The 25,240-nt window shown below is 52.0% G+C and overlaps 1 protein-coding gene across 1 annotated transcript in view; it reads right to left on the reverse strand.

Moving 5' to 3' along the window:
* The window catches only part of LOC147613431 (uncharacterized), a 34,845-nt gene extending 10,864 nt beyond the window's left edge, over positions 1-23,981 (reverse strand). The window contains exon 1 of the mRNA XM_086781362.1: positions 23,802-23,981. The gene's annotated coding sequence lies outside the window, so the exon portion shown is untranslated. The remainder of the gene's footprint in view (positions 1-23,801) is intronic.
* Positions 23,982-25,240: the final 1,259 nt, after the last annotated feature.

A 25,240-nucleotide genomic window follows, 5' to 3' on the forward strand; every position in this document is an offset into this window, starting at 1 on the left:
TTGCAAATGTGGGCAAGATCCTAGACGTTCAGCTATTGGGCCGCGGACACTACCAGATTGAGTTCGAGACAGCCCAGAGCGTGGCCCAGGTCCTAGCCATGAGTCCCCTTGACATCAGGGGCGCTCGGGCCTTCTTCAGACCTTGACAACATGGCTTTGACCCAACAGCGACCGAGCAGGGAGAGCGCCTATTCCATGTCACAGTTTGCTTCCCTGGACTACGCCGCGAGTACCTTCCGCTCCTTTCTAGGATAGGAGCATTGGTGGGCTCGGTGCTTGAGACTGGCCCCATAGCAGCTTCAGTGGTGGCTAGAGCAGCTGGCCTGCCTTCGGTCCGAGTTTTGGTTCCTGACATCTCCTCTCTTCCGAAGGTCATTCAGCTACCTAGGATAGGGGGGGGATGGATCGATCAGAGGGTGGAGTTCTCGGGGCTCCCGAACCAGTGTTTTATATGCAGGCAAGTCAGCCACCTGGCCAAGGCCTGCCCTCGCTGGAGACCCCGACCTTCACCGCAGCAGCAGGCCCCCGATGGCCCGCCCACAGATGCGGCTCGGCAGGCAGCCTTCGGGACACCTGCTCAGCCCACAGAGACCTCGGATTGGCAACCTGGACAGGGACGCCGTAGAGGGAGACAGCCACAGCAGGCCTAGAGACCGATGTAGCAGCAGTCACAGTCTCAGCATCACTGGGTTCCAGTGAGGAACAGCTTTGCTCCCCTCCGGGAGGAGACCCCAGCGCAGACTGAGGATTAGGAGATGCCAGCACCCCCTCCTTCGCCCCCATCCCCCCCTCCCCCGTCCCCCCCTCCCGCCTCGCTTCCACCTTCGCCTCCTCCCGTTTTGGCAGCGGCTCCTTCCCCACCCCCCCCCCCCCCCCCCCCGCTCGCCTCAGCTCCCCGGGAGGCCCTGGCAGTACCCTGGCGCTCACCTGCTGTCCGGCGGACACTGAGCACCGACCTTGCTCGAGCACCGCAGAGGAGACCTACCATGCCGATTCGGGCTTCACGGATATCCTCTATCCGCAGTCGGCTGAGTAGTCTCGACACTAGACAGCGCTCGGAGGCTTTTGACTACTCCTTCACACGGCTTTTTGGAGCGGAGGGCCCCCATGAGCCAGCACCCATCAGAGTTCATGTGGTGATACCTCCGGCCTGAGGGGAGGAGGCACTTGATTCAGCGGTGGCCTTCTCCTTCCCTCTCTGTGGCACTAGCGACCGGGAGTGGACTCTGGATCTCGCTCTTAGCATACTGAAGACTCAGGCAGGTGAGTTTTCTCACCATGTGAGCGATCTGGAGGTGACAGACGTGATAGGCCGACTCTGGGAGCTCGCTCACTTCTTTGATTCCGGGAGTGCGGATGCCTCCGGGGTTCGCCACTTGGTGGTTCGCATAGTGGCAGACCTAGCACGCGACCCTGGATATGTATGTATACACGAGGTTGCTCTCTCTGAGCGGGAGGCTGGGACAACCACTGGTGCCTGATCCGAGATTCTTGCAGCACACCGGGTGGGCAGATTCATAGCCGCTCGGATGGGGACTATTCTCCATCCAAGCCGCTTGCGAAGGCCCGCCGTATGGCTGAGACAGCCTCCACCTCAGCAGGTCATCCATGAGGATCATCTCATGGAATGTACAGGGCCTTGGCGGCGCACACTATGTACGCTATCGTGGTTGCTTGAGGCAGGAGCTTCAGAGATGCCTGGTTGGGGGCAGTATTGATATTCTGATGATGCAGGAGCACCATTTGAGTGAGAGCAGGATTCGGAGATATGGTTCCGTGATGCCTGGTAGATGGGACACATTTTGGTTTGGGTGGGCAGGGAAGAGTATGTATGGTCATTGCGGATGTATGGCGGCAGGCCATTGTGGATTGCGGGGTCATTGTGCCTGGTAGAGCACAGTATGTTATTCTGAGGATGCACGATGAGCTCTTTGGCGTGCTCAATGTCTATGCGCCCAACCATGCTAGTGCCAGAGCAGAGTTCTGGACCCTTGTTACAGATGCATTGCCCCAGGTCGCACATTGGTGTGTCGGAGGAGACTTCAACATGCTTGAGGACCCGGCCGATAGGGTGGAAGGAAGTCATGTTACAGTGCACGGCACGGAGCTTGCAGCTTGGGAGCGATTTTGCATGACACTGCGGATCACTGATGCATGGCAGCATGAGGCTTTCTCCCGCTCTCAGGACAGTCTTAGTTTTTTCTCGGTCGGGTCGCCGGCAGGGAGGGACTAATCTATCACGGATTGATCGCTTCTATGTGGGCGACAGGTTCGGGGAGCGTGGGGGCTCCGTTGGCATTCTCGCTGGCACTTCTTTTTCAGACCATGCGCCAGTTATTTTGACACTTGAGGAGGGGACACGGGAGACCAACTTGCAGTTAAGGATCCCAGAGAGGATACTTACAGATTCCAGTCTTTCTGAGGACATTGAGAGGATATGGCATGATAGCCAGAGCTCTGACCTGGATGCAGCAGGCCAGTGTGCCCACGGACTCATCGAGCTCAGCTCTTTTTTGCACGTTGTAGCCTTGACACGGCTGGGAGAGACACGAGAGCGGGAGCGTCGCTTGAGACGTAGCCTTGCTTCGCTCCAGCGCCTTCATGAGCAGCAGCCTACATGTGAGTGGGTAGCATCCCAGCTGAGCCAGGCACGCCAGGAGGTTAGAGAGGCAGAGGAGCAGAGCCATGAGTTCTACTATCATCGCCAGGCCTCACAGTGGACGCAGCTTGGTGATAGAGTGACTGGGGAGTTCTTTGAGATTACCGGACCCCGCCATGCTCGAGCAGGTGTACGCCAGCTCAGGAGACAGGACGGCTCGTTAGCCACTGAGCCCGGGGAGATTAGAGCCATTGCTGCCACTGAGTTCTATAGAGACTTGCTCTCAGCGGAGCTAGCCACGGAGGCACGTGATGCTTGCAAACAGACTGTGTGGGCCCATGTGCAGAGGAGGGTCACAGATCGTATGCGCACAGTTCTGGGTGAGCCTCTTTCAGAGGATGAGCTTGTTGAGGCTTTGAGGGTCCTTCCGCGCCATAGTTGCCCTGGGGAGGACGGATTGACGCCTGCCTTTTTTATGCGCTATTGGGACATTTTGGGGCCAGGCCTCCGCAGGGGCTTTCAGTATGTTTTGGACACTGGGGTGATGCCACAGAGCTTTTCAGAGGGCTTGATCTTTCTTATCCCCAAGGGGGAGGGAGTGTCTGACGATATTCGGCAGTGGAGACCTATTACGATCCTCAATACTGTCTACAAGGTCCTGGCCAAGGCCTTGAGTTTGAGAATCCAACCCTTCCTTGGGGAGTTGATTCATGCTACCCAGACAGGATTCGTCAAGGAGTGCAGTATCCTTGACAACATTTTCACCTTCTGGGAGGCGACGGCCCGAGCTAGATTTCTCGGCGAGGACCTGGTCGTTATGCTTCTCGATTTTGAGAAGGCATACGATAGAGTCGATTGGGGTTTCCTAGAGGACACTATGCTTCGCCTGGGTTTTGAGCCAGTCTGGATTCAAGGGGTGGCGGCTCTATATTCCACAGCTCGTAGCCAGGTGCTAATGGCAGGAGGACGGGGGCCGAGTTTTGAGTTGACCAGATCAGTCCGTCAGGGGTGCCCTCTCGCCCCGTTTCTTTTTCTCTTCTTTGCTGAGGCTATGAGCATGTATCTGACAGCAGAGGAGGTTGGTTTGAGAGGACTCCAGCTCCCAGTCCGGGGTGAGGACCTCCTCGATTCTGAGTTTGCTGATGACACGGGATTATTTTTGCATGGCCAGGAGGCCAATCTTCAGAGGGCAGAGCAATCGCTACAGGTTTTTGGTGCAGCTTCGGGAGCATTGATCAATTGGCGCAAGACAGTGGCCTTTTGGATCAGTAGCGCTCCCACTCCGGCATGGAGCCCAGACCCGGGTTTTAGATGGATTCCTCCTGGCACAGCAGTGCGGTATTTGGGATGCCAGATTGGACCTGATTTGTCACCTGAGCAGCAGATCGCCCCGCTTCTTCTGAGCATTCGGAAGAAGCTTTTGTATTGGAGTACAGCTCGGCTATCCTTGGCTGGGAGGGTGGTGGTGACAAATAAGGTGCTTTTAGCGACCATGTGGTACATCACGTCTTGCTGGATCTTCTCGAGCTCTTGCATCAGCCAGGTACAGAGGCTGATCAGGAACTTTCTTTGGTCTGGGCGGGACGGTCAGCCAACCCTGGCTAAGGTTGCTTGGGCAGTTATTACTCTTCCGCTGGCCCAAGGGGGCTTGGGCATTATAGATCCAATTGATCAGAGTAGAGCCTTATTGGGGAAGCTTATTGTTCGGGGGCTGCTTCCAGGCGCGCTGAGCCTTGGAAGGAGCTTCTTTTTCAGTGACTGCAGGCTAGGGCTCCTCCAGCAGGGGGCACTTGGGCACCAGAGATACGATGGATCTTCATAGAGATGAGGAGGACAGGCCTCAATAGAGGATGGGAGGACAGATTTGCCTTGAGCATCCTGCGAGCTTGGGAGCTGCTGAGACCGGGGCGTTCTCAGAGACGACCTACTTGTGATGAGGAGCCCCGCGGTACGCACTGAGCAGGGTCATATGCTGGGTTCTCAGCCTCGTCTAGCCTGGGGACCATTGGCAGCAGGCCCAGCACGCAGTTTTGGAGACTGGCAGGCCTTCTGCAGTCTCCCAGAGGAGGTCCAGGTGGAGAGGCTGAGTCACTTCAGAGGGGGGCTGATTATGAGGGATGACATTCAGGAGGCACTCACTGAGGAGTGGTTCACGCCTTTCAAGCCAGCGGCCCCACGGTGGATGGGAGCCTTTACACAAATGGAGATACTGATTGCTGTCAGAGCTTGCACTGAGGATGGTAGATGCCTCTACTATGAGATCCAGGATGAGGGCAGACTTCAGAGAGTGGAGGCGGAGTCGCCTTTGGTTGCAGAGTGCATCTTTCAGAGGATACGGGTAGTGGCCGCCGCTTCCCGGAAGTGGCATATTGATCCAGACCTTGCAGATGTGGACTCTGATTGGCGCATTTGGGCATATGTTGCACGCCCCTTGGCCCGGATCCAGTGGGACCCTGGCAAGTACGAGTGGCATGATCCTTATGCGTCCCCCGAGGCCACAGAGATTACCTTTTTCCAGTACACTGTTCAGTTGGAGAGGCATATTTTGACTGCGAGGAGGATGGTCTCTCCAGCTGCATCGGAGCATTGGTGGCTACAGGGACTCTCACAGGAGTTCCTGGAGGATTTTTGGGCCACGCTCTGGGCTAGTCGACAGGCACGCAGGATCTTGACTTTTCAGTGGCTGGTTGCCCACAGGGACTCTGCAGTTGGCACCTCGCTTGTCTACAGTGGTCTTCCGGCGGCCTCAAATGACTTGATTGACCGGTTAGCGGGAGCGAAATATTTCACGAAGATAGATTTACGTACTGGCTATCACCAGATACGCATTCATGAAAGGCATGTCGAAAGAACCGCCTTTCGAACTACGTATGGCCATTACGAGTTTCTCGTATTACCTTTTGGGTTAACCAATGCTCCAACCACTTTCTAGCAAATGATGAACGATCTTTTTCGTAAACATTTGGAAAAATTTGTGGTTGTGTTCCTCGATGATATTTTGATATATAGTCGTACTCTTGAGGATCACGTTAGACACCTCATGATTGTCTTAACTATTTTAAGACAAAATCGACTATATGCTAAATTAAGTAAATGTGAGTTTTTCATGACAGACAACATTTACTTGGGACACAAGATCACTAGAGATGGATTGAGCATTGACTGTCACGTGCATCCCGCACTTGGATGCCACGTAGACATTTCTGTACAGAAGGTGAACGACCTGGGATGGTGAACTGGTCCCATGTGAGCCCAGTCCGGGACGAGTCAGCCAGGGATCCATCTCAGTTGTCCGAGGTCAGGTGTGCATTGTCCTGCACAAGAGTCCAAGGTCAGGTGTGCACTGTCCTGCACGTGAAACAGTGCCAGTCCGCGCTGTGAGTCTCCCTCTAGAATGATGTCTGTGATTCTGTGTATCTGGTATGGTACCGGATGCCAGATCATTGAGTAGTTAGTGTTTAGGACAAGGGGCCAGCCCATAGGGCTACCCCGGATCTTAGCGTGGGCATGGGAATGGTGTGGAACCACCCCCATGAGGGCTAGGAAGGTCCAAGCTGAACCCACCAGCCATGGAGGGGCTGTGGGATAGCCCTAGGGCAAGAATAAGGCAAATTCCATTAGTTTACAGCCTTTACATGGCTGTAGGGCAGGTATACAGGCTGCCCAGCCCTTGGAATGTGGGCAAAGGTTGTGCCCAGCCCTCTGGAAGCAAGCGCATGATGCCCAGTCATCTAGGGAATAATGCGCAGTGTTTTAGGTGATTTTTCCAGCATTTAATGCTGTTATCTCAGTCGTGGGAGACATTTAGAACTGGCCGCCTATTTATCTACTGGCCGACTGCTGTTGGGAAGTAGTATAAATAGTGGAGGCCACAATCCCATTCAATCATATCATTATTCACCAAGAGCTCAAGCAAATCAAGGGCTAGACAAGCCAAGGGAGTTGCCAAGCAAAGGGGTGGAGAACTAAAGGTCAAGGGCAGGGATTTTCCAACCAAGAAAGGTCAAGAATTCTGTATTTTCTTTTCAGATTCACATCATTCTAATAAAGCAAATACACCATCCGTGGTGGGGGCCCTACAGAGGGTAGTTGGGACCCAATACTGTGTCCTCTCCATCTCTCCCTCTCTCTCTCTATTTTCTGCACTTCTCCTTTCAGTTTGTGCGTTAATTTCCGTCGCGAAAAGAGTGCTGAATTCTGAGTATTGAAGTTACCGATTCTTCTCCGAAGCTTCCGCATATTACAGTGGTATCAGAGCCTACTTCAAGTACAAAGATTCAGCAAAGAAACCACAAATTATTATTTTTTTCTCGCTCGTGTGGTTGGTTTTTAGACGCCGGTGGACTACCCCTTTCGAAGTGACGCCTGTCCCTTGAAGGACGGTTGGTTTTTAGCCTCCGGAAGCCTCCGGACGTCTCCCACACAGATAGTGGATGGTCAGATTGCATTCCGAAAAGGAAGTGCATTTTCCTACTATGGCAAGCTTCGACGACGAGAGAGACCAAGAACCATGGGACCAGAGTGAACCAGGCAGCCCAGCTAGGGCACCAGGCTTGAGTGTCACAGACATGTTCGAGCAGATGATGCGAGCAATCGCAAAACAGACAGCCAAGTTGGATGAGCAGAAGGTGCAGATCTTGGCTCTGGAGGAGCGTACCCGCTCTCCAACGTTGCGTTTTCCCTCTCCTCCTCCCTCTCCTTCCGTATCCCAGATACCAGATCCTCGACTCAGGAACCCTCTCATAGGGTCACAGCCGCAGCCAAGCTCTTTGCTTGAGTTGCAGATGCGTGCATTGGAGATCCGACAACGAGAAGACAAAGCCATGCGACGTGTGGAACACGAGCGTTACCTCAAAGCATTGGACGCCAGATTGACACCGGCGGCGCCCCGAATCATTTTCCTGAGAAAATGAACTTCAGTAAGTATAATGGTAAACTCGATCCCACAACTCTCTATTCATGGTTACATCAATTTGAAGCTTACTTTGCCGCAGTTAGGAAAACAGATACTGACAGAATGATCTTAGCCAGTTGGTACTTGGAAGGTGAGGCCATTCCTTGGTGGACTCAATGGGCTCATGCCCACACCAGATTAGGTATGGCAGCTTACGTGTGGGACGAGTTTGTCCGCGACCTTAAGCAGCGGTTTCTACCACCCCACTACCTTGAGCAACTCGAAGACGAGTTCAGGGGAGCGCGACAGAACGCGCAACCAGTCCTTCAGTTTGCCAATAAAATTTTGACGTTATGTCTGCAATTAGGCTTATCTGATACGGACAAGAAAGGGCAGTTTTTGTATGGCCTGGACATGCAAATCCAATGGAGGGTGAGGACGCACTCTCGCTTGCACAGAGTGCAGAAATGAAACATAATGGTGGCAAGCCCAAGACTTCCCAGCCGGCTTCTCCCAGGGCTACCGCATCGGGGAGCAAAAGCCAAAACCAGACGGGGTCTTCCCCAGGACAGAGCCCAGGAGCCTCTGGCTCCAAGAACTCGAACAATACGTCAAAGCTTACTCCGAACCAGAAAGCGGAGGCACGCAAGACAGGTGGCAAGTTGAGTGCTAAGGAGCTTTCTCAGTACAAGGAGGAGGATCGATGTTTCTTTTGTCATACAAAAGGACATACTTCTCGGGATTGTCCGAAGAAGCCTCCAAAGCCCGCCTCCACAGCTTCCGTGGTGAGCTCAGCTCCCACACAGACCCCAGCGGCTACCCCTAGTTCTTCAAACCCCGGTGCTTCAGTTGGAGCAATTATTAGCCGGGAGCTCGAAGATAAGCAGAAGGGCGCCCATGACCAGGAGTATGAGCGCAACGAATTGCTCAAGTCCTTTGGCTACATAGGTGGCCAGAGAGTCGTTGTCTTGTTTGACAGCGGCAGCACGGAGGATGTGGTCACAGAACAGGCCGCTAGGCGTGCCCGTTTCGATCTAACTTCGGTGGACAAACAGGTTGAGGGTTTTAGCACAGGCATGACAACGAGGGTCAAGTATGAAGCTCTAGGTGCTAAGTTAGTGATTCAGGGCATAGAGTTTGTGCAGGATTTTATGGTTGCCCCTCTTGTAGGAGCAGACATAATTTTGGGTATTCAGTGGTTTCACAAGTTTCTTCCTACTGTCAAGTGGCACAAGCACACGTTCCAGATCAATCGGAATGTGTCAAACGCCCCAGTGACCATTAAGTGTGAGCCAGGAATTCCGAACTTTCTGCACATAAGCCACTTGCAGGCTAAGCGAGCAGTCACGAAAGGCGCACAGTGTGCGATGATTTGCATCCAAACAGTCCAAACGGTGGCCAGTGCTTCCGAGAAGTATTTGGTTCTCCATGAAAAGTTCCAGAAGATTTTTCTTCGGGACAACCTCCCTCCCCAGCTCCCCCCGTCCAGCCAGACCGGAGGACCACAGGATTTTTTTTTTTTTTCCGAGAAAAGATCCTTTCATTAGTTATGTAGAAAAAACGCCCGTAGGGCTACAAAAGAGATCTCTCCTGCTCCTAACAGAGAGAAGAGCAGTGAATACATCATGGCAGCCCGGGAGACTCTCCCTAGGTGCTGCAAAATACAAGCATCAGTCTAAAGGACTGAGCGGCTAAATCATACAATGGGGGGGGGGAAGAGCCAAACAGGTGGCCTGTAGTGCCAACGGGGGGATCCCGTGTGTAGGGTGTAGAACGGGCCGCAGCGCCAAGTGGTATGAAAGGCCTGGCGCCGTAAAATCGCCTCATCCGAGTCTCCCCGGATGCGGTCGTACTGTCCTCGCAGGGTGTGGATCAACTCCTGCCAAATCCCCCGAACAGTCTCTGCTGGTGGCTCTAATCTCCCCTCAAAGGCCGTGAAGCACCGGGCCCTCCAGGTGAACCAGATGGTGAGGCTGCTGAGGAGCTCCCATCGTAAATCCCTCTCCTGTGTCCAGCTGTCGGACGAGAAATCCGGTGCCGGAACCAGGCGAGGCTGGCCCCTAATAAATCTGATGGCCTGACTGCCCTGCTCCATCTCATAGCCCATAGCAGGCCCTGACAAAGTCGACCAAGCAGCGGCACCCCACGTAAACATACCCTCTGGAGAGAGGGGGGCTAGAATACGCAGCATCCGCAGCCAGATCTGCTGTGCCTGAGGGCAGTCCCAAAGGCAATGTCTCTGTGTCTCCATAGGGTGGCCGCATCGGACGCAGGCCGCCGGAAGACCGCTATAAACAAGCCAAGTGCCAACTGCTGAGCCCCTGTGGGCGACCAGCCACTGAAAAGCCGAGATCCTGCGGGCCTGTCGACTAGCCCAGAGTCGAGCCCAGAAATCCTCCAGGAACTCCTGTGATAGTCCCTGCAATCGCCAATGCCCAGCTGCCGCTGGAGAAACCGTCCTCCTCGCCGTCAAAATATGCCGTCCCAGCCGAACAGTATACTGGAAAAAAGTGATCTCTGTGGCCTCAAGGGATGCATAAGGATCATGCCACTCGTACTCTCCGGGGTCCCACTGTAGCCGGGCCAAGGGGCGTGCTGCATATGCCCATATACGCCAATCCGGGAGCACGTCAGCAGGGTCGGGGTCAATATGCCACTTCCGAGAAGCGGCAGCTACTACCCGAATCCTCTGAAAGGTGCACTCTGCAACCAAGGGCGACTCCACCTCCACTCTCTGGAGTCGGCCCTCATCCTGAATCTCATAATAGAGGCATCTGCCATCCTCAGTGCTAGCTCTGACAGCAATCAGGATCTCCAACTGTGTGAAGGCACCCATCCACCGTGGGGCCACTGGCTCGAGAGGTGTGAACCACTCCTCTGAAAGTGCCTCCTGAATATCATCCCGCATAATCAACCCCCCTCTGAAGTGACTCAGCCTCTCCACCTGGGTCTCCTCTGGTAGACTGCAGAAAGCCTGCCAGTCTCCAAAACTACGAGCTGGGCCTGCCGCTAAAGGTCCCCAGGCTAGACGAGGCCGAGAACCCAGCATATGACCCTGCTCTGTACGAACCGCTGGGCTCCAGATGAGCGGCTGCCTGGCCCGCTCCTCAACACAAGACGGAGGCCGCTGAGAGAGCCCCGGTCTCAGCAACTCCCAAGCTCTCAGGATACTCAAAGCAAATCTGTCCTCCCATCCTCTACTGAGGCCTGTCCTCCTCATCTCTATGAATATCCAGCGAATCTCTGGTGCCCAAGTACCCCCTGCAGGAGGCGCCCGGGCCTGCAATCGCTGCAAGAGGAGCTCTTTCCAAGGCTCAGCGCCTGGAAGCAACCCCCGAACAATAAGCTTCCCCAATAAGGCTCTACTCTGATCAACTGGATCTATAATGCCCAAACCGCCCTGAGCCAGCGGGAGTGTAATAACTGCCCATGCAACCTTTGCCCGAGCTGGCTGACCGTCCCGCCCAGACCACAGAAAGTTCCTGATCAGCCTCTGTACCTGGCTGATGCAAGAGCTCGAAAAAATCCAGCAAGACGTAATGTACCACATGGTCGCTAACAGCACCTGATTTGCCACCACCACCCTCCCAGCCAAGGATAGTCGAGCTGTACTCCAATACAATAGCTTCTTCCGAATGCTCAGAAGAAGCGGGGCAATCTGCTGCTCAGGTGACAAATCGAGGCCAATCTGGCATCCCAAATACCGCACTGCTGTGCCGGGAGGAATCCATCTAAAACCGGGGTCCGGACTCCATGCCGGAGTGGGAGCACTACTGATCCAAAAGGCCACTGTCTTGCGCCAATTGATCAATGCTCCCGAAGCTGCACTAAAAACCTGGAGCGACTGCTCTGCCCGAATAAGATTGGCCTCTTGGCCATGCAAAAATAAGCCCGTGTCGTCTGCAAACTCAGCATCAAGCAAATCCTCCCCCCGGACTGGGAGCTGAAGTCCTCTCAAACCAACCTCCTCTGCCGTCAAATACATACTCATAGCCTCCGCAAAGAAGAGAAAAAGGAAAGGGGCGAGAGGACACCCCTGACGGACTGATCTGGTCAGCTCAAAACTCGGCCCCCGACCTCCTGCAATCAGCACCTGGCTGCGAGCTGTGGAATACAAAGCTGCCACCCCTCTGATCCATCCTGGCTCAAAGCCCAGGCGTAGCATAGTGCCCTCTAAGAATCCCCAATCAACTCTATCGTATGCCTTCTCAAAATCGAGAAGCATCACGACCAAGTCCTCGCCAAGAAACCTAGCTCGGGCCGTCGCCTCCCAGAAAGTAAAGATGTTGTCAAGGATACTGCGCTCCTTGACAAATCCTGTCTGAGTAGCATGAATCAACTCCCCCAGGAAGGGCTGGATCCTCAAACTCAAGGCCTTTGCCAAGACCTTGTATACAGTATTGAGGATCGTAATAGGCCTCCAATGCCGAATGTCATCCGATACTCCCTCCCCCTTGGGGATAAGATAGATCAAGCCCTCTGAAAAGCTCTGCGGCATCACCCCAGTGTCCAAAACATGCTGAAAGCCCCTGCGGAGGCCTGGCCCCAAAAGGTCCCAATAGCGCATAAAAAAGGCCGGCGTCAGTCCGTCCTCCCCTGGGCAACTATGTCGCGGCAGGACCCTCAAGGCCTCGGCAAGCTCAATCTCTGACAGAGGCGCACCTAGAACTGTGCGCATATGGTCTGTGACCCTCCTCTGCACATGGGCCCACACAGTCTGTCTGCATACATCTCGATCCTCAGTGGCTGGCTCCGCTGAAAGCAAGTCACGATAAAAAGCAGTGGCAATGGCTCTGATCTCCCCGAGCTCAGTAGCTATCGATCCATCCGGTCTAGCAAGCTGGCGAACCCCTGCTCGCGCATGACGGGGTCCAGTGATCTCAAAAAACTCCCCAGTCACTCTATCACCAAGCTGCGTCCACTGAGAGGCCTGACGACGATAGTAAAACTCATGTCTCTGCTCCTCTGCCTCTCTAACCTCCTGGCGTGCCTGGCTCAGCTGGGACGCCACCCACTCACATGCAGGCTGCTGCTCCTGAAGGCGCTGTAGCGAAGCAAGGCTGCGTCTCAGCCGTTGCTCCCGCTCGCGAATCTCTCCCAGTCGTGTCAAAGCTGCAGCGTGTAGAAAAGAGCTAAGATCAATGAGTCCCTGGGCACACTGGCCCGCTGCATCCTGGTCAGAGCACTGACTATCATGCCAGATCCTCTCAATGTCCTCAGCGAGACTGGGGTCTGCAAGTACCCTCTCTGGGATCCTCAACTGCAAGCTGGGCTCCCGTGTCCCCTCCTCCAAAGTCAGTATAACTGGCGCATGATCTGAAAATGAGGTGCCAGCAAGAATGCCGACGGAGCCCCCTCGCTCCCCCAACCAATCGCCCACATAAAAGCGATCAATCCGAGATAGATTAGTCCCTCCCTGCCGGCGATCCGACCGAGAGAAACTAAGACTGTCCTGAGACCGGGAGAAAGCCCCATGCTGCCATGCATCAGTGATCCTCAGTGTCATACAAAACCGGTCCCAAGCTGCAAGCTCCGTGCCGTGCACTGTAACATGACTGCCTCCCACCCTATCTGCCGGGTCCTCAAGCATGTTGAAGTCTCCCCCAACACACCAATGTGCGGCCTCTGGCAATGCATCTGTAACCTGAGTCCAGAACTCTGCTCTGGCACTAGCATGATTGGGCGCATAGATGTTGAGCACACCCAATAGCTCATCATGCATCCTCAGAATGACATACTGTGCTCTACCAGGCACAATGATCCCTCGGTCCACAATGGCCTGCCGCCATGCATCTGCAATAACCATGCATACTCCTCCCTGTCCACCCAACGGACCAAACCCTGCAGACCAGAAAGTGTCCCATCTACCAGGCATCACCGAACCATATCTCCGGATCCTGCTCTCACCCAAGTGGTGCTCCTGCATCATCAGAATGTCAATGCTGCCACCAACCAGACATCTCTGTAGCTCCTGCCTCAAGCAGCCTCGATAGCGTATAAAGTGTGCTCCGCCAAGGCCCTGTACATTCCATGAGATGATCCTCATGGATGTCCTACTGAGGTGGATGCTGTCTCAGCCGTACGGCGGGCCTTCGCAAGCGGCTTGGATGGAGAGTAGTCCCCATCCGAACGGCTGCGAGTCTGCCCACCCGGTGTACTGCAAGAATCCCGGATCAGGCGCCAGTGGCTGTGACCCATGGCGACTGCCTCCTGCTCTGACATAGTAACCTCGTGAATGCTCACATATCCTGGGTCGCGCGCCAAATCTGCAACTATGCGCACGACCAAATGTCGAATCCCGGATGTATCCACACCCTCGGGATCCAAGACAAAATGAGCCAACTCCCAAAGTCGGCCTAGCACATCTGTAACCTCCAAATCGCTCATGTGATGTGAAAACTCAACTGCCTGAGTCTTCAACGTGCTGAGAGCGAGCTCTAGAGTCCACTCCCGGTCACAAGGTCCACATAGAGGGAACGAGAAGGCCACTGCTGAGTCTAGTGCCTCCTCCCCGCGGGCCGGAGGTATCACTACATGCACTCGGATGGGTGCTGGCTCATGGGGGCCCTCTGCTCCAAAAAGCCGTGTGAAGGTATAATCAAACGCCGCCGAGCGCTGTCGAATGCCGAGGCGACTCAGCCGACTACGAATAGAAGAAATCCGTGAGGCCCTAATCGGCATAGGTCTCCTCTGTGATGCTCGAGCGAGGTCAGTGCTCAGCGCCCTCCGGACTGCAGGTGAGCGCCAGGGAGCTGCCAGGACCTCCCGGGAAGGCGAGGCGGGCGGAGGGGGAGGAGGGGGAGGCGAGGGAGGAGGAGAGGGAGCCGCTGCCGAGACCGGAGCGGGGGCGGGAGGAGGCGATGGTGGAAGCGAGGCGGTGGGAGGGGATGGGTGTGGAGGAGGTGAAGGAGGGGGAGCTGGCATCTCCTGGTCCTCGGTCGCTGCAGGGGTCTCCTCCTGAAGGGGAGCAAATCTGTTCCTCACGGGAACCCAGTGAGGCTGAGACTGTGGCTGCTGCTGCAGCGGTACCTGGGCGTGCTGCGGTGGCTGTCTCCCTCGACGGCGCCCCTGTCCAGGCTGCCACTCCGAGGTCTCTGTGGCCTGAGCAGGTGTCCCTGAGGCAGCCTGCCGAGCCGAATCTGTGGGCGGGCCATCCGTGGCCTGCTGCTGTGGTGAGGGCCGAGGTCTCCTGCGAGGGCAGGCCTTGGCCAAATGACCGACCTGCCTGCAAATGAAGCACTGGTTCGGGAGCCCCGAGAACTCCACTCTCTGATCTATCCACCCCCCCCCTATCCTAGGTAGCTGAATGACCTTAGGAAGGGAGGAGATGTCAGATACTAACACTCTGACCGAAGGTAGCCCAGCTGCTCTCGCCACCACTGAAGCTGCTGAGGGGCCCGTCTCAAGAACCGAGCCCACCAGTGCTCCGAGCCTGGAGAGGAGCGGAAGATACTCCCGGCGGAGACCAGGGAAACAAACTGTAATGTGGAAGAGGCGCTCTCCCTGCTCCGCCGCAGCTGGGTCAAATCCATGCTGCCAAGGCCTGAAGAAAGCCCGAGCACCCCTGATATCCAGAGGACTCATGGCAATGACCTTGGCAACGCTCTGGGCGGCCTCGAACTCGATCTGATAATGTCCCCGGCCCAAGAGCTGTACATCAAGGATCTTGCCCACATCTGCAAGAAGGCGAGCCTGAAGTAGATCCCTGATCTCCCCTCTGCTGGGGCGAGTGCCGACTATACGGCAGATGGTGGAGTGAGCCTGAAGGCGTTCCACCTCTGCGGTGAGGCTCGCTTCCTCTTCCGGCGAAAGAGAAAGCCTGATGGGGAGGACCTCGGTGGCGGGCGAGGGGGCTGCGGAAGAGTCCCTCTGAGACGAGGCGGGAGGAGTCTCCATCAGAGTCTGAAGCTCAAGCGAAGGCGAGGCGAAAGCGGAAAACCTGCAAGAAGCGGGCTGCACACCAAGAGGCGGAAGGATGGAAGACGAAGAGGGAAAAAACACAAAAACCCCCAAGGGGTGAGAAGCAGGGAAGGGGGGGGCGGCGAAAAGAGGAAAGGCCCAGAGGGGGGGGGCGGCGACAACGCGAGGAGGAGGAGGGAGGCGGGGCGCTGCTGATAGGAGGCGGCGAGAGCAGGCGAAAAGGCGGGGGGGCGACCAGGCGGCAGCGGGGGGGGGGGATGGCAACAGGCGACAGCGGGGGGGGGAAGGCGAACAGGCGGCAGCGGGGGGGAACAGGCGGCAGCGGGGGGGTGAGGCGAACAGGCGGCAGCGGGGGGAGGGTGGCGAAATGGCGAAGAGGGGGGGCAGCGGCGAGGAAGGAGGGGGGGCGGCGCAGCAGCGAAGAAGGAGAGGGGGGGCGCAGCGGCGAGCAGAGGGAAGCAAGCGGGGGGCGGAAGGCAAACAGGCGCGAGGAGGGGGGGGGAGCGACGGTGCGCAGAGCAGGGTGAGGCGGGGAGCTTCAGCGAGCGAAAAGAAAAAAAGAGTTGGAGGACCACAGGATTTACCTCCTCCCAGGCTCGGAACATCTGAGCAAGTTTCCGTATCGCCTTTCCAAGGCAATGGAATCGGAGTTGGACCGCCAACTCCAAGAATTGTTGCAATCTGGCTTCATCCGCCCCAGCGTGTCGCCATTTGTAGCACCGATCTTATTTGTCAAGAAGAAAGATGGGTCTTCTCGTTTGTGTGTCGATTATCATGCACTCAACAAGCTGACTATCAAGAGCAAATTCCCGATGCCTCGAATTGACTATATTCTCGAGAGGCTGAATGGAGCAAAGGTGTTCTCAAAACTGGATTTAAAGAGTGGGTACCACCAGGTACGGATAGTGGAGGGGGATCCCCAAGACAGCCTTCCGTACGGAACGGGCCCACTATGAATTTGTGGTCATGCCATTTGGCTTGACGAACGCCCCAGCTACATTTAACCGCATGATGATGCGTGTTTTCCGGGATTAGATTGGAAAGTGTGTGTTCGTATTTTTGGACGACATACTGGTATTTTCAGCTACATTTGAGCAGCATGACGTTGATGTGGAGAAAGTCCTTAAGTTGCTGGAAAGCAACGAGCTCTATGTCAATGAAAAGAAGTCAGAATTTTATCTGTTCCAGGTGCATTACTTGGGATATATAATTAGTGCTGAAGGCATTCGACTTGATCCGGCGGCTAAAGTGGCCGAGATTGTCAACTGGGAAGTACCTCAGACAGACTATGACATCAGATCATTTGTGGGTATATGCCAGGCATATTCCACTCACATCGACAAGTTTTCTGACCTCTCGGCAAATCTGCTAAAGAGAGTGAAAACAAGAAGGCAAAAGATTCGAATGACTCCACGAGCATTGGAGGCATTCCAGAACCTCAAGGTGGCTTTATATCAGAAGCGCCTTGTTTAGCTCTTGCCTCGTGGAACGACCCATTTCAAGTGATCACCGATGCGAGTAACATCGCAATTGGAGGTGTATTGCAGCAGAATGGTCATACAGTAGCTTATATGTCTCGTAAGTTACTGCCCGCCGAGAAGAACTACTCAGTCTATGATCGTGAACTCCTGCAATTATACAGGCCTTGAAACATTGGAAACATTTTCTGTATGGCCGTGACTTCAAGGTTCGCACTGACCATCAAGTATTACGCTGGATTCAGACGATGCCAAGTGCACAGTGGAGTGATCGACAATACCGCTGGAGTCAGATATTCCAGCAATTCGGTGGTATGATTGAGTACCTTCAGGAAAGGCCAATCCAGTGGCCGATGCTTTGAGCAAGAAGGAGCAAGTGTCTACGATTCAGACCACTAGACTTGATCTTGTTGGTACAGGACTAGAGGACATAAAGCACACATACGCGGATTCCGAGGAATTCGGTACACAGTGGGAACAGGCATTGGATGCCACAGGACCATGCCACTTTCTGATACGCGATGGTTGGCTTTTCTACAAAGGCCGACTATGTGTCATGAAGTCGTTCAAGGCAGCTCTTCTCCATGATGCCCATGACGCCATTACAGGTGGTCATAGGGGCATGAATTCGACTCTGGAGAAATTAGAACGGCAATACTATTGGCCAAAGATGAGGCGTGATGTGTTTACATATGTACAACACTATGACATTTGTCAAAAGGTGAAAGCGTCTCGTGGAAAGATAATAGGGTTGTTACAGCCCTTGCCAATTCTTGAGGGTCCTTTCCAAGACATTTCGATGGACTTTGTCACAAATTTGCCTCACAGTCCGAGTAAGCGTAATATGCAGTGCTTAACTATTGTTGATAGGTTTAGCAAATTTGTTATGCTTATTCCTTGCAAGGCCAATGTGACCGCCGAGAATTTTGCCCAGTTGTTCATTCGGCATTGGTACCCAATTGGCGGGATTCCTAGGACCATAGTGTCAGACCGAGATGCCAAGTTTACCAGTCATTTTTGGAGGGCATTGTTTGATAATTTAGGTACTAAGTTGAATTTTTCCAGTGCATTCCACCCACAGACGGATGGCCAGACAGAGATATACAACCAGTTGGCCTTTGATGTGCTGAAGTGTTATGTCCACGATCAGCAAGGTAAGTGGGAATCGTATTTGCCTTTAGTTCAAGCAGTTTTGAATGATTCTTTTTCTTCAGCTATTGGCAGGACTCCATATGAGGCAGCGTTTGGAGGACCTTTCCAGTCGTTGTTGACCAGGACTTCGTCTTGAGTACCGAAGGCGCACAGAGTGCTTGAGTCTTACCAGGAGATTTTAGAGTCAGTAAAAGACAGATTGGCTAAAGCGCAAGAGGCCTACACTCGACAGGCCAATAAAGACCGAAGGGATATGAAGTTTTCGAAAGGGGATTGGGTTTATCTTCGGATTATGAAGCAAAGATTGAAACAGGTGGGCAAGCGATGCCCAAAGTTGTCTTTCAGACCTTTTCCCATCAGGAAAAAGATTAATGAGGTGTCTATGCAGTTAAAGCTACCTCCGAGTTGGACTATGCACGATGTATTTCATGTCAGTTGGTTAAAGCCATATGCAGGTCCACCCCCTTCAGAGGTCAAAGACGAAACGGAACCAGACATTGTTGATGAAGCAGAAGTTATGGTTCCAGAACAGATCCTTCTGCACCGTTTCAAGCATGGCTCAGGCCGAAGACTACGACAGTTCCTCACAAAGTTTCAGGACCGAGGAACCCATGAAGCGGTATGGCTCGACAAAGAGTTTTTCGAAGACTATCCGACGTTATTGACGGATTATTTGGAGGCTATGCAACTTCCGTCAAGTTAAGCAGAAGGGGATGTCACGTGCATCCCGCACTTGGATGCCACGTAGACATTTTTGTCCAGAAGGTGCACGACCTGGGATGGCAAACTGGTCCCATGTGAGCCCAATCCAGGACGAGTCAGCCCAAGGATCCATGTCCGAGGTCAGGTCTGCATTGTCCTGCACAGGAGTCCAAGGTCAGGTGTGCACTGTCCTGCACATGAAACAGTGCCAGTCCACGTTGTGAGTCTCCCTCTAGAATGATGTCAATGATTCTGTGTATCTGGTATGGTACCAGTACCAGATCACTGAGAAGTTAGTGTTTAGGACAAGGGGCCAGCCCATAGGGCTACCCCGGATCTTAGCGTGGGCATGGGAATGGTGTGGAACCACCCCCATGAGGGCCAGGAAGGTCCAAGCTGAACCCACCAGCCATGGAGGGGCTGTGGGATAGCCCTAGGGCAAGAATAAGGCAAATTCCAGGAGTTTACAGCCTTTACATGGCTATAGGGCAGGTATGGGGCAGCCCATACGGCTGCCCAGCCCTTGGAATGTGGGCAAAGGCTGTGCCCAGCCCTCTGGAAGCAAGCGCATGATGCCCAGTCATCTAAGGAATAATGCGCAGTGTTTTAGGTGATTTTTCCAGCATTTAATGCTGTTATCTCAGTCGTGGGAGACATTTAGAACTGGCCACCTGTTTATCTACTGGCCGACTGCTGTTGGGAAGTAGTATAAATAGTGGAGGCCACAATCCCATTCAATCATCTCATTATTCACCAAGAGCTTAAGCAAATCAAGGGCTAGACAAGCCAAGGGAGTTGCCAAGCAAAGGGGTGGAGAACTGAAGGTCAAGGCCAGGGATTTTCCAGCCAAGAAAGGTCAAGAATTTTGTATTTTCTTTTCAGATTCACATCATTCTAATAAAGCAAATACACCATCCGTGGTGGGGGCCCTACAGAGGGTAATTGAGACCCAATACTGTGTCCTCTCCCTCTCTCTCTCTGTTTTCTGCACTTCTCCTTTGAGTTTGTGCGTTAATTTCCGTCACGAAAAGAGTGCTGAACTCTGAGTATTGAAGTTACCGATTCTTCTCCGAAGCTTCCGCATATTACATTAACTATGACCGAGTTCAGAAGGTTCTGGCCTGGCCTATACCGCGAACAGCGAAACAACTTCCTTCTTTTCTCGGTTTTGTTGTTTTTCTTCGGAAATCTGTGCGGGAGTACTCTCAGCTCACACTACCGATGACCGACTTGTTGAAAGGTTGTGGGCGTAAGTCAAATCAGCCTATCACTTGGAATAACGATCTAGATATGGCCTTCAGACTTTTGAAAGATAAAGTCAAGGAAGCACCTATCTTAGCATTACCCAATCCTAGTCGGCCTTATGTTCTTGAAACTGATGCCAGTACTATGCCATCGGGGCAAGATGCCTATGCAGAAAAGGCAACCATCCCACATGTCTTGAAATCCCCACAGGTGCCCGAACAGGAACTTATGTCTAAGAGGATGAATCTCCATGCTATGGGAGAGAAACAATCAGTGACTTCATGCCATGCAAGAATACCTTATGTAGCCCGTGAAGGATACAATGTTTATAGTAGTGGTCAAAATGTATGTCAAATGCCGGCTGAAAATGCACATGCACAACACATGTAACATGGACTGCAATTTTCTGTTGGTGCAAGTATTCCGCGTATCTCTCATGCCACTCATGCCTTCGAGTGTGCTCGTGAGGGAGAAGCTATGGCTGAAAATGTATCAATGCATGTTGAAGAGCTAGCCATGCCTCATGCTTACAGGGCACATGTATGTATACCTTATGCATCACCTTTTGGTCCTAAAATGATGCCAGTCACAAAGGCTGTCCCAATGAACAAACATGGGGGAAAACATGTTGAGATGCAGACACATGCATCAAAGTCTCGTGACTTCAAAGCTGGAGACAAATTTGTGAAGTTTGACGCATATCATCGGGAATATGATGCATCAAAGGCACTTGCTCTTATTGCCCAGTTTGATATTGCTTTCAGTGATGAGGATTTCACTCAGAAATCCATGATCCGGCATGTAAGCATGTTCATGAAAGGCATTGCTGTCCATTGGTGGCTCACGGAGAAGCTCTCACCGAATCCTGTTCGATCATGGGAAGAGTTCAAGGAGAGATTCTATGCTCAATTCTTGCCTCCCAATGCATTGAATGAGATAACAATGAAGTGGGATTCGGTGAAGCAAAATGAGAGGGAATCAGTGAATGCATATGTACAAAAGTTTTGAAAAGTGCTTTTGGAGGTGTCTCCATTTATGCATGTCACCGAGACCAAAAGGAAGAGAAGGTTTCAATCGGGATTCAACCCGTATACAAAGCGGAACTACAAATGTATCCTGGTCAGACCTTACACCAATTAATCGCAGCTGCCACTGCCACTGCCACTGCCACTGCCACCGAGCAATTGAAACTCAAATTGAGTCGATCCAATAAGGCTAAACCCTCATTTCAAGGCAAAGAGAGGGCTGTCCAAAACCTGCAAAATAATGGACAGCCACCTAAAAAGGACCAAAACCAAGATAAAAATGGTCCAAAGGCTAAAAATAATACTACCAAGAAGCGTCCCTTTAAACTGAGAGACTATGGTCTCACTCCGGAGCAGAAAAAGCAATATATGAGCGAGGAAAAATGCTTTACTTGTGGTAGCACCGAGCATATTACAAAGGCATGCCCAAACAAGAAGAAGCGTGATAATGCAAATGCATCAAAGCCTAATGTCCATATGGTTCCGGATGTGCAAGGCAACACTTCACATGATAGCAAAGACAGGGTTGTATGTAAAGCTTGGGGACAGCTTAAGGATCAGCCCACTTTGTTCATGTTTGATGATTGTGCATTTGAGAATTTCATATCTACACAGATGGCAGCTACTTTGGGTATTGACGTAGAGGACATGGGTCCTCAAATTGAAGCAGGGACTGCCTTTGTTGGTAGAGAAGTGCAGGTCATGCCTATTATTGGCAAGTTACACTTACACATTCAAGGCTATGCGAATCATGAGGATTTTCTTGTGACGCCTTTGAATGGCTGTGATATATTGCTTGGAAAGCCTTGGCATACACGTATTGATCCGAGAAAGGCTTACAAGACCAACAGGATCAGCTTCATGCATAAAGGCCGAGAGCATGTAATTGATGCTAGTAAAGAGGGTGATACCATTCCCCTTGTATCTCATGTACAAATTAAGAAAGTAATGAAAAAGAGTGTTTTTGCGTGCTTGATTTTTGTACGAGATCATGTTGAGGAAAATAATGTACATGTAAACACTTAGTAATGATAGGCTGAAATTCTTGCAAGAGCACAATGATTGTTTTGCTGATGAGTTACCAAATGAGTTGCCACCCGTACGACCGGAAGATCATCAAATTGATCATGTGCCAAGTAGCTCACCACCTAATAGGCCAGCCTATCGTGTAAGTGCATTCCAAAAAGAGGAGATCATGAAGTAGGTGAATGAGCTTCTTGAGAAGGGTTTGGTTCAGCCAAGCTCTTCCCCATATTGTTCACCCATCCTCTTGGTTCAAAAGAAGGATGGATCCTTTCGTATGTGTGTGGATTATAGAGCTTTGAATAAGCTTACCATCAAGAATCGGTTTCCGATTCCACACATAGACGATATCCTTGACAAGTTGGATGGATCGGCATGCTTTAGCCGAATAAGGACTTTACACTAGCCAAGCATCCTGAGGAGGACAAAGTGACCAGCCAAGTAGCCCATGGGGTCGGCCAACCAATTAGGACAGGTCGGGCCATGGTAGACAGCAACACAAGAGCCTAATGAGCCAATTTGGACAGGCCAGACTTGGTCAGGCAAGTTGGGCAAAGTTGGACAGAAGGTGGACAACATAAACATGCGTGAACAACTTTTGTAGCAAGTCGTGGAGCAGCCTGACAGAGCCCCCCCGCCCCCCAAAAAAAAAAAAACTAGCCGACCAGCATCAGCCCCCCTTATAAACAACATTGGGAAATTCTGCACCCATCTCATTCTCTCGGGAGCGCATCTTGGCAGGAGCAATTCTCTGAAGACCTACGCGTTGGAGAAAACGAAACAATTGTCAATACATCCTCAATGAAATGCAATGGGTAACATTTCCTCCCAGTCCACCGTACATGCATTGACCTTCTTTGAATCAGCACAAATGTTCAACTTCTTATCCTTCTTTAGCATTATCACTACCCATGAGACCTAACTGTGTACCCTATCTTGTAAATAAAGCATGCATTCTCTAGCTTGTGTCTTTACTTTTATCATCTGCGCATATTCTAGATTTGTCTTATATGGCCCACGGGCTACTCATCCACCAAAGGTATGGTATGCATCACCACCTTTGACGAGACTCCTTTCATGTCCTTATAGCTACAGGCAACACAATTCTATACTCCATCGAGAGTGACTTAAGGATTGTTAATCTTGCCTTTAATAGCTCTTCACCTATATACCAAGAACCTGCAAAGCTTTGTAATCGATTTTTGCTTTTGGAATAAGGGGGGACCCATCTTCGATCCCTAGTGTGGGGTATAGAGCACGCACCCATGTTCCTACACTCCCTTATTCCAAAAGCAAAAGGAACATGGCTGATTCTGTGTGGGGAATATAGCACACACCACACAGAATCAGCCGTGTTTCTAAATAGAATGAAATATTAAGATCTCCAGGGCCAAGTTCGCATGGGTCCACCCCAAAGTGTCTCCTAACAAATTAGTGAAATCAAGCTTGCCACTACGATTATGGTAAAAAAGGGGCTGCACTTGACCAAAATTGGCCTAATATCAAAGGGCCTCTCTCTTCAAATACGTATTGGAAACTGCAAAGGCCTATTCCTGGGAAACTTCGGCCTTGACATTGAGCTTACAGGGCCAACTCTGATATACGACAGGGCGAAAATGGCAGGCATGAAAAGCATGCACAAGGAGATCGAGGGTTACCAAAAGAGCAACAAGCCTTCGATAGGCCAAGCTACGCAAGTCCTTTTTCTTGCTTACACACACAAGCACGCACGCACTCTTTTGATAAAGCCTTCGAAAGAGTACCTGTACAAGACGACTGATGCCCGCAGCTCCGCTAAAATTGCATGAAGAGAAACCTGCGAGTGTCTCTGCTGTGTCTCATCCTCTAGCGGCCTCCAATTCCCTCTATATTTTTTTTCCCAGTGCTCCCAAATGCCCCTCCCCTCTTTGTACAAAGCGTTTCTTATTGCCTTGTTTTCCCTCCTCGTTTCTCTCTCTTGCCTTTTCAGTTTCACAATTGCTAATAAAAGTGCCCAAAACGTTTTTCATTGATTAATTAGTTGGCAGCTACATGTGTGTGTGGCGTTTGCATGTCACTTCTGGATAAGGTTGACGACACGACGTTGTGCATGTCTCTGTTTCTGTGGAGATGGCCTGCTTTTGGAGGCGCTCGGGTCTTCTGCAAGTCGTCGTCTCTGGAGACGGCTTCTGGACCTCGTGCCTGCATGATGGAAGCCCTCTATCTATGTCGGCCTGCTTCCAGAGGCGGTCAGGTCTTCTGCAGGTCGCCGTCTCTGGAGATAGCCTGCTTCTCGAGTGATTCTGGACCTCTTGCCTGTATGATGGAAGTCCTCTATCCGTGTCGCATGTGCATGCTCCTTCTGGAGCTGGCCTGCTTCTGGAGCGCTTGTGGACCTCATGCTTACATGATGGGAGTCCTCTTCCTATGTCGTGTGTGCATGCTGCTTCTGGACGAGGTTCGCACGGCGTGCTTCTGTAGGTCCCCATGTTTCTGGAGACACCTTGCTCTGCTGGAGATTTTCGGATGCTCATGCTTTCCACTATGATGTTGTTCTTTGTTTGGTTGTTCAAGATTCACATCAGTCCTTCACATGCCAGCTTCTACATGACTTTGCATGTCATCGTGTCATTGGTTTTTTTTTATGCTTGCCATACTATCCTTTGTGATTCTTTTTATGGGCTGTCTATTGGTTATTTAAGGAGCGTTACTACTCCATCTATGTATATCATGCCTCCTAGAAGGAAAGTGCTTCATGACATTACCAATGTCATGAAGGTTGATTGTCCTCCTTATTCCTCATTGCTGTGTCATGAGGGCAAACCGTCCACATCCATGATACCGAGGGCTCAACCTGATCGATTGTCATGCCGAATCGTGACACCTCAAGAAGGCACATCTACTCTTCACAAGCTTCATGTGTAGTGAAGCGCAAAGCCCACTCGTCTGGTGCATATCTATCCCTTGTCATTATTTGTTTAATCATTGTTTTGATAAGCCACGAAGACGATTCTTTCAATTTGTTGATTAATCATCAACTAATTCATTAATAAAAAAAGGTTTTAGGCACTTATTTCGTTTTGGTTGTATAGGACTTTCTTCATGCACTTCTCTCTCTCTCTCTCTCTCTCTCTCTCTCTCTCTCTCTCTCTCTCTCTCTCTCTCTCTCTCTCTCAATTTACTACAATTTCATAGCAACTTTTTTATAAAGAACATAGAAAGG

This window comes from Cibotium barometz, chromosome 43, assembly GCF_041138505.1.
Source record: "Cibotium barometz isolate CiBa-2024 chromosome 43, ASM4113850v1, whole genome shotgun sequence".
Classification (NCBI taxonomy): domain Eukaryota; kingdom Viridiplantae; phylum Streptophyta; class Polypodiopsida; order Cyatheales; family Cibotiaceae; genus Cibotium; species Cibotium barometz.